The 16,997-nt window shown below is 35.6% G+C and overlaps 1 protein-coding gene across 2 annotated transcripts in view; it reads left to right on the top strand.

Annotated features, from left to right (window-relative positions):
* LOC114333316 (protein MTSS 1) overlaps nucleotides 1-16,997 on the top strand; it is a 262,400-nt gene that overhangs the window by 233,154 nt on the left and 12,249 nt on the right. The window lies entirely within an intron of this gene.

Genomic DNA, 16,997 nt, shown 5'->3' with positions numbered 1-16,997 from the left:
TGAATAGGCCCCCTTCAGATCTCTTGCATTTACTTCTCATACATATCGCTACTCAGAAACTCGACGCACCTACCATTAGGGCTCTTGAGTTCCAATCCGGTGGTAGCCAAGCTACCCCTGATTTTGTCCATTTTCTAGGGGAAATCGAGACACGCGTTGTTCATCTTGAGAATATTCAATCTCAATCAAAACCAAAATCGACTACTACTTCCAGACACTCTTTACACCTAGCCTCAGACACTTCTACCAGTAACCTTTCGCCTCGCTTAGGTCCTAAGAAATGTTCCTATTGCAACGACTCTCACTCGATCTACTCTTGTCCTCAGTTCAAGCAGTTGAATTCTAAAGAACGTTTTAGTTTTGTCAAACAAAATAAATTTTGTATTAATTGTCTTGGGTCTCACATGCTCGATCAGTGTAAATCCAAATTCTCTTGCATAGTTTGTAAATCTCGTCATCACACGTTGCTCCATTTCGACAAAACGGGTCATAGTAACCCTTCCGCGGCTGTTGGCCAACACAACTCAAATAATCATAATAAAACCGCTATCTCAAATAACTCCCATACACAGGGTAATTCACAACAGGGGCCCTCACATGTTAGAGCTCCTGAAACGGAAGTTAATCTTCAAAATTCGACTCCACATTCAATGGCTCTATCTGCAGCCTCGCTTGATAATCATTTGGTGTTATTAAGCACACTCCAGGTCTATCTTGTCGCTCCTAGCGGCAAGAGGGTCTTCGCAAAGGCACTTTTAGACTCGGCCTCACAGGTTTCATTTATTAGTGCTGACCTCGTAAAGGAACTGTCACTCACCACTAGAGATGGAAAATTACGGATCAATGGAATTAACTCCACCTCATCCTCGTCTCAATCTATTGTAGATACAACAATTTTCGCTGTCGCTAACGACGTTCCTTTTGACATCTCGTGCTCTGTACTCCCAAAGATAACAAATCCGCTTCCTCAAATTTCTATTTCGGCGAGCAAACTAAACATACCCTCAGAGATACCATTAGGTGATCCGATGTTCCATGTAACATCCCCAATTGGTATCCTGCTCGGTGCAGACCTGTATAACGATATCATTCAACCTGAAATAATTCGTTTGGGAAAAGGTCTTCCCGTTCTTCAACGCACTCTACTCGGGTACACGATATCAGGGTCAGTTCCAGACTTTGCTCTTAAGTCGAAAAATACTAAAAAGGCTTTGGAATTTTATTCAAACTCTCTCGTTACTTGTTGTTCTCATAACACTCCTTCCGCCGTAAATGAGCCGGTAGTGTCCAACGAGGAACTATCCGATCATTTACAAAAATTCTGGGAGCTGGAAGAAGCCGCTCCTCAGAACACCGATCTCATTAATGATCACCCCGCTGAAATTAATTTTGTAAAACATGTTAATGTTCTCCCCAATGGACGATATGAGTCCACACTCAATCTCAAACTCCCTATCGAAGATATAGACATGGGAAATTCGTTTCTCTCGGCAAAAAGACGTTTTCTCAGTCTCGAGAAACGTTTTCAACTCAACCCTGATTTATTGGAAAAATATCAGGACATTATATCGGAATATCTCAATAACGGACAAATAATTCAAGTGCCGTTAAAAATGCTAAATGACTCAGGTAAACCTAATTACTTTCTCCCTCACTTTCCCGTTTTCAAATCCAACTCTACTACTTCCACTCGTATAGTTTTCGATCCAAACAATAAATCGTCTACGGGAATCTCCCTCAGTGACGTCATAGACAAAGGTTATGTCGTCCAACATGAACTTTTTGACATTCTCGCTAAGTTTCGTCAGTTTAAATTCGCACTAGTAGGCGACATCAAGGCTATGTTCCTACAAATCGCCATTTGTCCCACTGAAACATTTCTGTTAAATTTTCTCTTTAGGGACAATATTCAGCAGCCTTTACGGTGCTATCAATTTCAAAGATTACCCTTCGGGCTCCCAAGTAGCCCATTTATCGCTCAAAGAGTTATCAAGCACATCGCTGACAACAACAAACATACCCACGAACTTGCTACTAGTGTTCTGCAAGAATCTATCTATATGGATGACCTGATCAGCGGTGCTGACAGTCTTCATGAATTAAGTTGTCTTTTCGAACAATTAACTTCTTTGCTAGAAACCCATGGTTTCCTCCTCCACAAGTGGAACTGCAGTTCTTCAGAATTTCTGTCTCAACACAATTTAAATCCCGTCTCTGAAGTCAGTCTTAACTTCACGGGATCTGATAAAGTCTTAGGCATATTCTGGGATTCAGAACGCGACCACTTTTCGTTTAAAACTCCTATCTTCAAATTGGCTAATGTTGTTACTAAACGTACTATTCTCTCCTACATTGCTACTTTGTATGACCCGCTAGGATGGTTATCCCCTGTCCTTGTGAACGCTAAGCTCTTGATACAGGAAATATGGTCCCAGAAATTGGACTGGGATCAACCCATTGACTCACCCATCATTATGAAAAATTGGCAAAACCTCTTATCGACATTCAAAACTATAGAAGAGGTCAAGGTACCTCGATGCTTACCTTTACAAAAGAAAGTTGTTGATGTTCAATTAATTATTTTCACCGACGCATCGGAAAAAATATACAGCACTTGTGTGTATCTCAAAGCGACATACTCAGACTTTTCTGTATCGTCGCGGCTTATCGCTTCTAAAAACAAAATTTCTCCGCTAAAAAATAAACTCACCATCCCCAAATTGGAACTTTGTGGAATAGTGTTGGGAGTCACTCTGGCTCATAGACTTTTTCACATCTTCAAGAAAAATTTGAGTATATCTTCATCTCATCTCTTTGCTGACTCTACAATTGCCTTGTCTTGGATACTTTCTAAAAAACACATTTGGAACATTTTTGTACAAAACAGAATTCAAAAGGTCAATTCCTTGTTGGAAACTTTTCCTTGTGATTTCCATTTCGTCAGAAGTCACGAAAACATCGCTGACCCCGCTTCCAGAGGGATAAATGTCTTTGATAATCCCCAGACCACCGAAGACTGGTTATGCGGACCTAGCTTTATTAGAGACAATCCCATCGATTTTTCTCTTCATCAAATTCCTCATTTTCAGGATGATCTTCCTGAATTAAGGAAGTTAGTTGTCTCAAACATAGCAACAAATCACGAACTCAACGACACCTTTGAAAATCTATTCGCTAAATCTTCTTCTTTTCGTAAAATTCAAAGAATTGTCGCTTATCTTTTTAGATTCATCAGTAATATTAAAAAGAAAATAAATAACTCTCCACGAGATACGGATATATTGACGCCACCCGAAATGGAGATCGCTGATCACGCGATCATCAGGTATATCCAAAGTATCTACTTTAAAAAAGAGATTCTTGAATTGAAAAATGCTAAACTCGTGACCAATAAAGCCATTCGTAAACTCAACCCCTTCCTACAACATAATGATGGGCTGATTCGTGTGGGAGGACGTCTCCGACACGCCCCCATATCGTATAATCAAAAACACCCCATTCTACTTCCTTCTAAATGTCGAGTTGTAGAACTAATCTTGACTCAAGCTCATCATAAGTTATTACATTCAGGCGCGCAAACAGTACTTTCGTATGTCAAAATGAAGTACTGGCCAATTGACGGATTAAGACAGATTAAACGCTTAATTCGTAAGTGTGTAAACTGTTTCCGATTCATGACACCCAATTCTGTTCAACAGATGGCAGATATGCATCCCGATCGTGTACTCCCCACTAGACCCTTCCAAGTCGTCTCAGTGGACTATGGGGGGTTCTTCTTAATTAAGTCCTCACATTTGAGGAAGGCACCGCTTTACAAAGCATACGTAGCCTATTTCATTTGCATGAGCACTAAATGTGTTCATATCGAACTCGTCACAGGATTAAGCGCAGAAGCCTATATTCTTACTCTGAAAAGGTTTATTGCCAGAAGATCCACGCCCAGTATTATTTGGAGCGACAATGCCACAAATTTCCATGGGGCAAAAAATGAAATGCGCGAATTCTATGATTTTTTCTTAAATCAAAATAATTCGGAACAGATTAAGGAATTCTGTACTCAAAACTCCATAACTTTCAAGATGGGTGTTCCCCGCAACCCCCATCAATTCGGCCTCCATGAGGTAGGAATAAAGAGTGTGAAGTATCACCTCTATCGAATTATAGGAAATTCCCACTTCACCTTTGAAGTGTTTAACACAGTATTATGCCAAATCGAGGCTATTCTAAATTCGAGACCCATCACTAGGATGTCGTCTGACGCCAATGACTTCGCTTTCCTATCTCCAGCTCACTTCTTAGTTCAAAGAAGTTTAACCGCGCCCCCTGAACCAAGTGTTTCAGAGATACCTGAAAATAGGTTGAATCTTTTTCAGCGTATTAGTAAAATTCAACAGCAATTTTGGAAATTGTGGAAAAAAGACTATCTTTGCCTCCTGCAGCAAAGAAATAAATGGACCGACCCTACTGACCCTGTCAAGATCGGGGATTTGGTTCTGTTGAAGGAGGATGGTACTCCTCCACTCTTATGGCCAACTGCCAGGGTAATAGATGTATTGCCTGGTAAGGATGGTCTAGTTCGTACTGTCAAGATTCACACTACTCACGGTGATTTTCTTCGTGGTATTACGAAAATCGCTGTGATTCCCCTGGAAGATTAAAATCTATCCCTAGGGGGAAAACTTATCGTTTTCCTCCATTTTATCGTTGTTACCCCTTGTGTATATAAACTCTAATTTCTTCAAACATTTCTTATCGTTGTGCACATCTTTGCCAATCCCCTCTCTTCGAGGTGATATAGGCCATCTCTCTCGCCTGTCGCCCCCGGCAATATGTACAATAAATATATTATACACGGCTCACTAAAATAATTAGTTACGCCCCTGTACTACTGATTACTTAAAATTCAAGTAGTATTTATGTAACCTTTCTGGAAACTCCAGGTTATTGTTGAGACTCGCATTTGAACCCCTCGCCGGGGCAGATCGTCAAAAGCTTCCTAACGAGAATCATCTCTAATCTATCGACGCTCCCGCTATTCGTAAAAAGGCCGCATTTTACCGGCTTTTTTTTGCTATCGTTTTATACCGCTCAGATAATTCAATCTGCTCAGTATTATCGACGATGATTTATTTAGCGTATTAGTGAGTGCCTTACAAATGAACCAAATGGATTATGGAATTCAATCAGAGCTCTGATGTGACACGTCATCAAGGAATAAAACTGTAAGTACTCTACATGTATGTGAACATAACTTATTAGTCGTGATACTGTATGCATTTTGAACCATATACCTCTCGTAGCAAATATTCTTTGTGCCATTTATGCAGATAATACTTTAAATTACATATGAAAAATCGTTATCTACTCTTAACCAGCTTACCTATGGGAATATACTCTATAACCGTACAATAAGTATAGGTTACTATTGTTAAGGATACTTTACGTATTGCCTAAACAAAATTTATTTATTTATATCGAAATGTAATAAAAATTAAAATGTATCAATCATTATCAAAGGTCATTGGAATGCCCAATCAGAGCAAACTCTCCGCTGTCCTGCGCGTAGCACCAATAATTAATGTTTATTTAAAAAAATTCCTGACGCCGTGGTGTTAATCGATTTTAATTTTTCAAAATTGTAAATGAAAGGTACAGTACACTTCTATATGCAAAAAAATTTTCAACTTGCTATCTGCTTTATTTTCAGTCCTGTAGCATTTTGAAAAAATGAATTTTTTTTACGAAAGCCGGATTGCAAAATTTATTTTGCAAAATCTATTGAACTGATCTTAATGAAATTTACAGTATTGTTTTACTGTATCATAAAGTTTTTCAGGATGCAATATGAAGGTCCTCAGTGTAGCATAAATGGTTGAAAAACGTAAAATACGAATACTTGTTTTTGTATGTTTTTTTCACAATTATTGCTATTTTGCAACAAGGGTGACTATTTTTAAAATTTTTAACCAATTCTATATTGTAGGAAATTTAATTACGCAACTTTTATGTTAGTACAATTTTTTTCGAAAATTAATACTTTTAAAGTTATAATCAAAAAACCAAAAAAAAATCGAAATTTTCCTTAATTTTTTGACATTTTGATTATTTAAACAATGTTCCGGACCTTTTTGAGAGGGAGGATAACTCAAATATTATTATTTGATTTATTTTCAAGCAATTTCTGCAAAAAAATTTGAGTCACCTCTCAACGTCCAAATGTACTAATATTTTTACAGATGGGCCCTGGTCTATTAGAGTTATGGGCCTACAGAAGAATATTAAGAATAAGTTGGGTGGATAGAGTCACGAATATCGAGGTGTTGAGAAGAATGGGAAAAGATAAAGAGGTTTTAAATACAATTAAAGTCAGAAAACTGCAATATCTGGGACATGTTATGAGGGGCGAGCGTTATAACTTGTTACAATTAATAATACAAGGAAAACTACAGGGTAGAAGGAGTCGCGGAAGAAGACGCATCTCCTGGTTAAACAATTTGAGAGCTTGGTTTAATTGCACTTGTGCCGATCTCTTTAGAGCAGCGGTATCGAAAGTGCGAATTGCCGTGATGGTTACCAACCTTCTTAGAGGAGATGGCACATGAAGAAGAACTAAACAAATTATACATAACGTATCAACATCGATAAATTTAGTAGAATCGGATACATCTATATTATCAGAAGTGCCTTTTGTCTTTAAGTATACAGGATAGCGAGAAAGTATGGAAACACGGTAATTTCTCGGAAACCGCTTGAACGATTGTTATAAATTTTGGTGGGTAAGGGTATTCTAATACGGCCGATATTATAGTGGTAATTACATTGTTGTCAAATCTTTCGTTTTTTTGGAAATCTAATAAACTTTCTTATTTTAAATGGAACACCCTGTATATTTTTTGCGTTTTGAATTCCTTAAGAAATACCGATCATTTTTTATGTTATGTTCCCTATACCTAAATGCCATAATTTCGGAGTTATTGCTAGGTACATTTATTTAAAAAAAAATTAACAAATTTTACAAATTTATTTTTTTAAACCGGGTAGATATTATTTTAGGTTCTTTGAGTTATTGGGAACAAAAAAGTTAATCCTTTCCGACTTATAAACAATCTAAAACTGAAAAAGAATCGAAAAATGACGATTTTCTGGGTTTAAAAACATAAGTAAAAAATATTATTTTTGAAACTATGAATTGCCTACATTCAAGTTCAAACCTTATTTTATTAGATGCCGATGAGTGATTTGGTCTTATTTCATTCTAAAACATTATTTTTTAATTGTTAATGATGCGCGATAGCCCGTCTTCTCATATGAGCTTTATTAACAATTAAAAAAAACAATGTTTTAGAATAAAATATGCCAAAAATTCTTATAGGGATCTGATAGAAAAAGGTTTGAGCTTGAATTTAGGTACTTCGTAATTTTAAAAATGATTTTTTACTTGTGTTTTTGAACCTTGAAAATCATAATTTTTCGATTTTTTTCAGTTTTAAATTGTTTATAACTCGGAAACGATTAACTTTTGAGAAAAATTACAAAAGACCTTTTTTGTTCTAAATGATCCAAAGAACCTAAAATAATGTCTACTTGGGCCGAAAAAATTGATTTTTATAAATTGTTAAATTTTTTTTTAATAAATGTAGCAATAACTCCGAAATTATGGCATTTAGGTATAGGGTACATAACATTGAAAATAATCAGTATTTTTTAAGGACTTCAAAACGTAAAAATATACAGGGTGTTCTATTTAAAATAAGGAAGTTCATTAGATTTCCAGAAAAACGGAAGATTTGACAACAATGTAATTACCACTATAATATCGGCCGCATTAGGACACCAAAATTTATAAAAATCGTTCGAGCGGTTTCCGAGAAATCACCGTGTTTCCATACTTTCTCGCTACCCTGTAGCACAATATAGTCGGTTCGCTAAACTCAGACACAACTGGCTAGTGATTTTAGTAAGTAATTTTGCCAATTTGCTAAAATTGGCAAAAAAATAATTACTAAATAGTTAATAATTACTAAATAGTTGGCCAAAAACAAAAAAAATACCTACTAAAATCACTAGCCAGTTGTGTCTGAGTTTAGCGAACCGACTATATTAAATATTCCCCAACAAGTAGACCAGACTAGTTCTCTTATCGAAAGCTTGCTAAAATATGTTGTAGAACGCTACGAATTTTGTTCTAAGCCGATTCACTTTGCAGCCAATCTTCTTGGTGCTCGCTTTAAAGAAGAACAATTGAATGAAGACCACCTAATGGAAGCTATAGGCTAATATTTCTGAAATGGCTCATTCACTAAACCCAATGTAGGGAAGGTGGTGGCAAATCTGGCCGCCCAATTTGGAACAAAAACTGGATTCTTTTGATCGAAATTCTTTATGGGATAGTGCGAATAGTACTCATCCTTATATGGTGGCAAGGTATGTGTACATCGCAGCCACTTATGCCAATTGCCTCCCGAATTTTAAATGGATCACCATCTTCCGCCTCTTCAGAAAGAAACTGGTCTTTACACTGCCTCATACATACAAGCAAAATAAATATAATTATCACAGAATAAAATTCAGAAGTTGTTGCTATTCATTTAAATTTGGTTATAAACGAAAAACAGATATTCATTTATGATGCGAGACCAGATCCACTTTTAGAAGAGACTGACAAAAATCATGTTGTTTTATCCGTCCAGGATGATGAGGCGGAGATCGAGTCTGAATCAGATGCTTGGTCTGAAGATTCAGACTCAGATGAAAATATACCACGGAGCGCTTTGGTTAAATAATGTGCTTTCTACGTTTGAAGTTTCGGTATTCATACTTTGAATTATTAGATAATAATTATAATTTTTGACCCCATATACATGTTTGTACTTATATCTTAGATATCATTTTTATAAAATATATTTAAACGAGTTTAAAATTGATACTTTTCACGTTTCAAGTCTCTATGAAAAAATATTTAAATTTTCCCATTTTTTCCAATTTTTCCAATGGTCGGGAAAAAACGGAAAAAACCTGTTTTTCCCAATTTTTCCCGTTTTTTTCCGATATGTTAAATCTCTAGTTGAGACTGATTTAAGGTATTAAAAATCACAAAATGGTAACAGGTCACCAGAAACAGGTTGGATCAGGATCCATACAGGATTGTCGAGTCAAAGATAACGAAGAAGATAAAATGATTGCGTTGCTCCTGTTCTAATCCTTTCCCAGATTCACTTTTCTCTTCTAACTTGGATTGTTCCGTACTAATGAAGATCAATAAGTTCTTCTTCTTATTGCGCCATCTTCTTTGGAAGGTTGGCAATCCAAATGGTAAATGTCGCTTTGGAAACTGCTGCACGAAAGATTTCTGTGGATGAGCGGCCAAACCATTTCCTCAGGTCTTTCAGGCAGAAGTTTTGACATTTTCCTACTGATCTTTTCCCTGTTATTTTCCCTTCTAATGTGATTCAGAGTATGTAATTCATATATTTCACCTTTTAACACATGACCCAAGTATTATATTTTTCTCTTTTTAATCATGCTTAGCAATTGTTTTTGTTTACTTATGCGCCGAAGTACCTCATCGTTCAATTAACTTCAATTTGTAAACTTATGTCCCAATTGATAAACTTATGACAGGTGACTCTTGAAAGTTAGTATCTTCTGTAAATAATTTAATTTATTATTAGTGGCGCCATCTATGTTCTGCCTGAACTTATTGACCAATAAGGTATATTTAGCAATATGTATTTCAAAACTATGGAGAAGAAGAAAACGGTAATGAGGAAATACATCATAACGAGACAAATCATACAGGAATAGCGACATGGAATGTGACATCTCTGACAGGCAAGGAAATAGAAGCTACAGAAGAAATGGAAAAAATGGATGTACAAATATTGGGAATAAGCGAAACAAAAAAGATACGCAGAAGACATATAAATATCAACGAGAAATATAGCCTATACTATTCCGGAGTACTGCAGGGACAAAGAGCAAAAGAAGGAGTTGGTATAATAGTGAATAAAAGAATAGAATCAAGGATAACAAATTACGAAGCAGTATCATCTAGAATAATTACAGCCCAAATAGAACTAAAAGATAAGATAGGGATAATACAAATATACGGACCAACAGAAGGTAGTGAAGAAGAGGCTATGATAGAATTCTACAACGAACTCCAATATACATTAGATAAGTTAAGAGAGACAGGAGAAAAAATAATAATTTTAGGAGATTGGAATTCTAGAGTAGGTAAGGACGTTAATAGGGGATTAGGATGTATTGGACAATATGGGGAAGAAACATTAAATAGAAATGGAATTAAAATGCTAGAATTCTGCCAAACGAATGACCTGATAATAGGAAACACATTCAGTGAACAAACCATTGAAGACAAATATACTCGTTCATTTGTGGCTGAAGAGAGAAATGCAAAGAGTTTAATCGGCTATATAGTATATACGAGAAATTTGGAACAAAAAATACAAAATATCTTAACGGAAAAAGAGCCGGAGCTGTCCACACAACACAGGCTTGTTACTGCAAAACTGAAGGATGAAAAAATAGAGGAGGTGGAAAGAAAAGAGTACAAGAAAGTAAAAGTAAACAAACTAAAGATAGAACGAGTGCGAGAACTTTACAAGAAGGAAACCAATAATATATTGAGGCAGATAGAGTGCCAAAAAGAAACATGGACAATGGAAGAAAGATGGAAAACTTACAGGGAAGTATTAAAGAAAACACGAACTGAAGTATGAGGAATCAAAAAATGTAATAATCAATTGAAAAGATGGTGGAATAAAGAAGTGAAAACAGAAGAAGAAAATGGCATGGAAAAAATACATCGAAACGGGATTAGAAGAAGATAAAGAAGAATATTACAAGCAGAGACGATTGGTAAAAAAGACAGTCACACAAGCAAAAGCAAAATCTTGGAAAGAATTTGGAGAAAAACTACAAGAAGGATATATAACAAACAATAGAAACTTTTGGACGACAATACGACACATGAAGGGGGAAAACGAAAGGAGATAAATTCAGTAAGAGATAGATCAATGCAAATTCAAATAAACCCAGAACAAATAGCTAGGGTACGGAAAGAATATTGTGAGGGAAAATTTGATACCGAAGTAACACAGGTTGACAATGTAATAAATGAAGTCCAAGAAAAAACAGAGATAGACCAAATAAGTAGAGAAGAAGTAATAGAAGGAATATCAAACATAAAAATAGACAAGGCAGGAGGAGATGATGAAATTGAACCGGAAATGGTAAAATACATGGGAGAAGAGGGAATAAACTGGCTATGGACAATATATAAAGAGGCGTGGGAAAAACAAGCAATCCCTAGAGACTGGCAGAATAACATAATTGTACCAATATACAAAAAAGGAGAACATATAAACTGCGAAAACTACAGAGCTATATGTCTGTCATCGGTATGCTTTAAAATGTATACGAAAATAATAGAGAAAAGATAAGGCAAGAAGTAGAAATGAAATTGGGAGATGAACAAGCGGCCTTTAGACCAGGAAGACAAACAAATGACAACATATATACCATCAGGAACCTAATCGAAAGATGCTTAGACACGGGGGGAAAACTGGTGTTAGCATTCATAGACCTAAGAGCAGCATTTGACACTATAGAAAGACAAATTATAGGGGAATGCTTGAGGAAAATAAATGTACCAAACGGATTGATAACAATTATAGAAAGTACTTACAAAGAGGTAAAAGGAAGAGTACAAATAGCAGGGGAACGATCAGATGAATTTAATTGGAATAGAGGTATTAAACAAGGAGATAGTCTCAGCCCTTTGCTATTCATAATCGTAATGAATGAATTAATAGGAAAAACTAGAGCAAGAACCAACCAACTACAGACAATAATAGGATACCATAGATTACAACCGGTAACAATAGAGTCCTTAATGTATGCGGACGACATAGTACTAATAGCAGATTCCGAGAACAAAATGTAGAAACTAATGGATATATGGGTAGAGGAAATAGAAGAGCTAAAAATGGAAATAAACGAGGAAAAAAGTAAGATAATGATAATCAACGGCAAAGAAGATAATGAAATAAAGATAAGATGCAAAAACTCAGAACTGGAAATAGTTACAACTTACGAATACCTGGGAAGTATCATTACTAACGACGGAAAAATAGACTGGGAAATAACAAATAAGCAAAGAAATCAAACAAGTTATACTATGCCTTAGCCCCAATACTGGGGAAAAGAGAACTTGCAAGAGAGACAAAAATAAGCATATATAACACAATAGTGATACCGACTGTGCTCTACGCAAGTGAAAACTGGACAATTCTGGAAAAACATAAGAGCAGAATAAATGCAATGGAGATGAAACATTTAAGAAGGATAGTTGGAAAGACAAAATGTGATATATTAAGCAACGAGACTATTAGGAGAATGGCCAACCAAGAACCAATAATGAATAAACTAAAAAAGAGACAAATGAATTGGTATGGGCATTTGACGAGGATGCAACCCAACAGAATTACGAGAAGAATCCACGAAGCAAGGAACATTGCAAAAAGAAAAAGAGGCAGACCAAGGAAAAAATGGATACAGCAAATAGTAGAGGCGGGAAAAGTTAAAGGAAAATCACTCGAGGAATTAAAAATAATGGCGGAAAACAGAAAAGAATGGAAGAGATGGGTGAATGTAAATTAAAATAGCGATCCCAAGTCCGACACCCTGATAGGGTACAAGGAAGGGGAGAAAGAAAGAAAGAAAGTATTTCAAAACTATGTTTTAATAAGTTTCGTAAAATAACGAAACGAGAGTGCCAATGATAGTATCCATCGAGAATTTCTGATCCACGCCCTGAAAGAGTTTAATATTCCAACTCAACTCATTGATATAGTAAAAGAAACACTTAAAGTACAAAGTAAAATTCGAATTCAAAACGCACTAACAGATACAATCCATGTTAGAACGGGCCTAGAACGGGACAGGGAGATGCCCTATCCTGTATTCTATTCAATTCAATATTCTATTGTATTCAACATCACATTAGAGAAAATAATAAACACACAATAGAGTCAAAAGTCAACACCAGAGAAACAATAATAACAAAAAGTGTACAAATATTGGCATTTGCAGATGATGTTGATATCATAGCTAGAAGCGAAAGAGAAATGATAGATGGATTTAATGCGATAGAAAGAGCGGCAAAAAACAGTGGCCTAAATATTAATGAAATAAAAATCAAATACATGAAGGCCAGCAAATCGACAGGCCAAAGAAACCTACAGAATCTGGCAATAGGAGACTATAAAATCGAAAGCTTGAAAAATTTTACATATCTAGGTTCACTAGTTACCGCAGATAACAATGTCGGCGAAGAAGTTAAGAGAAGACATGGACACTGTCGAAAAGTGATGAGAACTTATTAGGTACGTTTGACACATATAGGGTGTCAATTTGAAAAGTTGCCACCCCCTATAATTTGGTCCCTATAGAAAATCTAAAAATATACAAAAACACGTCAAATTTATTTGTGAGGGGGACATTTTGTACACCAGTTTTCAAGTAAATTACATTAACCCTCTAGCAGGGGCGGACACAACCCCCAAAATATTTAATGGAAAGGGGGGTTGAGTGATACCTCATTTTAAAGATCGTTCGATTACCTTTTCAAAAATACCACATGCATTATATTTCTTTTCAGTACTTTTGGAAAAATCAAGTGAAACCGTACAGATATTAAGTATCGAGTTCAGAACTCCAAAAAACTTTTTGAAGTGAAAACTTCTTTAGGGACGTTGTGCCCTTTTTAGATGGGGAAAAAGTATTGAATTAGCGACCGTCATCGAGACCGTCATTGCTTCGACGAACTAATTTTTGAAGTGAAAACTGCTTTAGGGACGTTTTGCACTTTTTCGATGGGGAAAAAGTATTAAATTAGCGACCGTCATTGCTTTAACGAAATAAATTTTTGAAGTGAAAACTTCTTTAGGGACGTTTTGCCCTTTTTAGGGCAAAAGTTTTCACTTCTGTCGGCACTTCCATGAGAGCTTTAAATTTTTTTTTGGAGTATTGAACTCCAAATTGAATTTTTTGGGTGTTGGAGTATTTAGAGTATTTTTTTAAGTATTTTTGGAAAAATCAAGTAAAACCGTAAAGATATTAAGTATCGAGTTCAGAACTCCAAAATTAGAGTATCGAGTCCAAGATTTTTCCAAAAGTACTAAAAAGAAATATAAGGTTTTATATAATATAAGGTATAAGGGTATTTTTGAAAAGGTAATTGAATGACCTTCAAAATGAGGTATTACTCAACCCCCCTTTGCATTCAAGGTTGTGTCCGCCCCCGTTAGAGGGTTGATGTAATCTAGTTGAAAACTGGTCTACAAAATGTCCCCCTCACAAATAAATTTGACGTGTTTTTGCATATTTTTAGATTTTTTATAGGTACCAAACTGTAGGGGGTGGCAACTTTTCAAATTGACACACTGTATATAAGGGGGTAACAGAAAATGACGTATGGCGCAGACAATATAATTTTGAACTATACGCAGCTTACAACGAACCCGATGTCATAACATCCATAAAAATCGGACGTCTGCGCTGGATGCGCAATATTGAACGGATGTTGGAGACTGAAACACCAAAGCATATAATGAGGCAGACACCAGTAGGGAGAAGATCAAAGGGAAGACCCAAACTTAGATACATGGAACAAGTAGAACAAGATCTGAAAACACTTGAGATTAATAATTGGAAGAACAAAACAAGTAACAGAACAGAATGGCGGAAAATCCTAGAACAAGCCAGGACCCAAAGAGGGTTGACGAGCTACTGATGATGATGATGAAAATAATGAAACAATATTTCGATCTTATCATGCCTGAAAATATGTCGATATTTAAACTATATTTTTTAATTGTACATTTGTATCTATAAGCCAGGAAATAAAGCTCGCTAAATCTCGAAACTTTTTTAAAGTAAGATGGATAGTTATGAAACCTTTTTTGCATTCGATTCGGAAGAGCTTCAGGAAAATTCTTGAACAATTGGTATGAGGGACAAATGAAAATTGCATTGTTGCAGGCGAAAAATGCTTTTTCCGAAGTGCATCTCAAAGTGTTCAATAAATAAAAATTCACAATTCGGAAAATAATCATGGAAATGAGTGCAATTTTCATACTTAAGAGTTTTCTGAGGTCGCTGAACAGGAATATTGGGTATTCGAAGCTGTAAGAGGTACCTGGTGCCCGGTATGCGCGTCGTCTTCTGGAGTTTTATGGAAATTCAGTATAAAAATCGTTGAAATTTATTATCTAAGGGTTTTTGAGATCGCTGAATACGAATATTGCATCGAAGATGCTGTATGAGGTACCTGATGCCCGATATCTACGTCATATCCTCTAGTTTTATGAAAATTCGTTATGAAAATAGTTGAAACTTATTATCTCGGGGTTTTTGAGGTCGTTCAAAACTTCGGGCTAACAAGATTCAACGATTTTTATAACGAATTTCCATAAAACTCCAGGAGACGACGTGCATGCTGAGATAACGGACATCAGATACCTCTTACACATTACATATTCATTTTATGATTATTTTCCGATTTGTGAATTTTTATTTTTTTGAACACTGAGATGCACTATGGAACATGCAATTTTCGCCTTTAGATCGGTCTAGTTAGACTCAAAAATAGGAGTGAGGTTACAATAATTACCATCAAGCTGAAAATTGTCAGGATTGTTCAAAATACCATCATAAATGAAATCTAAAAAGTCCTCATAAATCCGACCTGAGCTCAAAAATTTACGCGGGGTCAAAGGTCACCAAATATTTTGAGCGATTTTCAGCGAAACGGTAAGTTTTATCTTAAAATTAGCTCTAACAAAAAATGTAGATTAGATGATAATTATCAATAAAAAATATCTTAATACTTTTTTTCGTAAGAGCCACCGTTTTTGAGATTCTAAGAGTTGAAAGAGTTCTAATCGTCATAATATGTATTAGTACACCACGTATATACATCACTGAAGCTGTAATACAAGTAAACATTATTCTATCGGCCAACTTAACTTATATTACACATAATAATATAAGATATTATAAATATGATAATGTTTTTACTATGCAGCTTGCGGTCTACCGAGGGATGCAATGTATAAGCTGTATTATATTACAGTTCCAACAAAAAAATCTTTACAAAGTGAATGTAACGCGAAAATAATAAGAATTATTATTTAAATTTTACGGCTTATTCCCAACAAAAATAGTAAATTGATATGACAAAGTATTAACTTATAATATTTCTTCTTACTTATGCGTCTTATTCAATTTGTAAAGATGGGTTTTGTCGGAATAAACACGTTCTATCGGTACTTCGGCTAATCGAATCACCCTACCTATTCTTTTCTCAGAAGAGTTTGATCATAATAATGAAAGCCAACTTTCTAGGCAAAATGTTTATTGCTAAGTACGAATAAACATTTCAATAAGTGTGGCTTGGTTATCAGCTAGATCCAAAAGACTGGGGATGGAAATTAGTCGACAGTTCATTAGAACCAATTCAAACTTTACTCCCAACTGCGCCGGAAAAACTCCTGAACACAATTTTTTGCAACTGTAAAAAGGATGTAGCGCTAAATGTGGTAAAAAAAAGTTGGACTGTTTTGTTCGGTAGCATGCACTAATTGTCAAAACCGGTCGTGCTCCAATGTTGAATCACCAACAATTGAGGATTCATTTGATTCTATCGAGGAGCCATGCGATGTGTCTTTATTGGGGTAATTTACTTGCACCCAGGATGAACAAGAAGAAGAAGAAGAAAAAGAAGAACTAGAAGGTGAAAAAAAACCAGGAGAAGAGAAAGCAGAAGTATTAGAAAATATGAACCAATTATATAAATTTTCCTTTTTTTGAAGTTATACCTACTTCTTTAGGCACGAGGGTGAATTTTTACACTCCCTGGCGCATGCGCACACCGACAGTATGGTATTCGTCGCTACATCTTTTAAGTTATG

Source organism: Diabrotica virgifera, chromosome 8 (assembly GCF_917563875.1).
Source record: "Diabrotica virgifera virgifera chromosome 8, PGI_DIABVI_V3a".
Classification (NCBI taxonomy): Eukaryota; Metazoa; Arthropoda; class Insecta; order Coleoptera; family Chrysomelidae; genus Diabrotica; species Diabrotica virgifera.
This window is presented reverse-complemented; position numbering and strand designations above follow the sequence as displayed.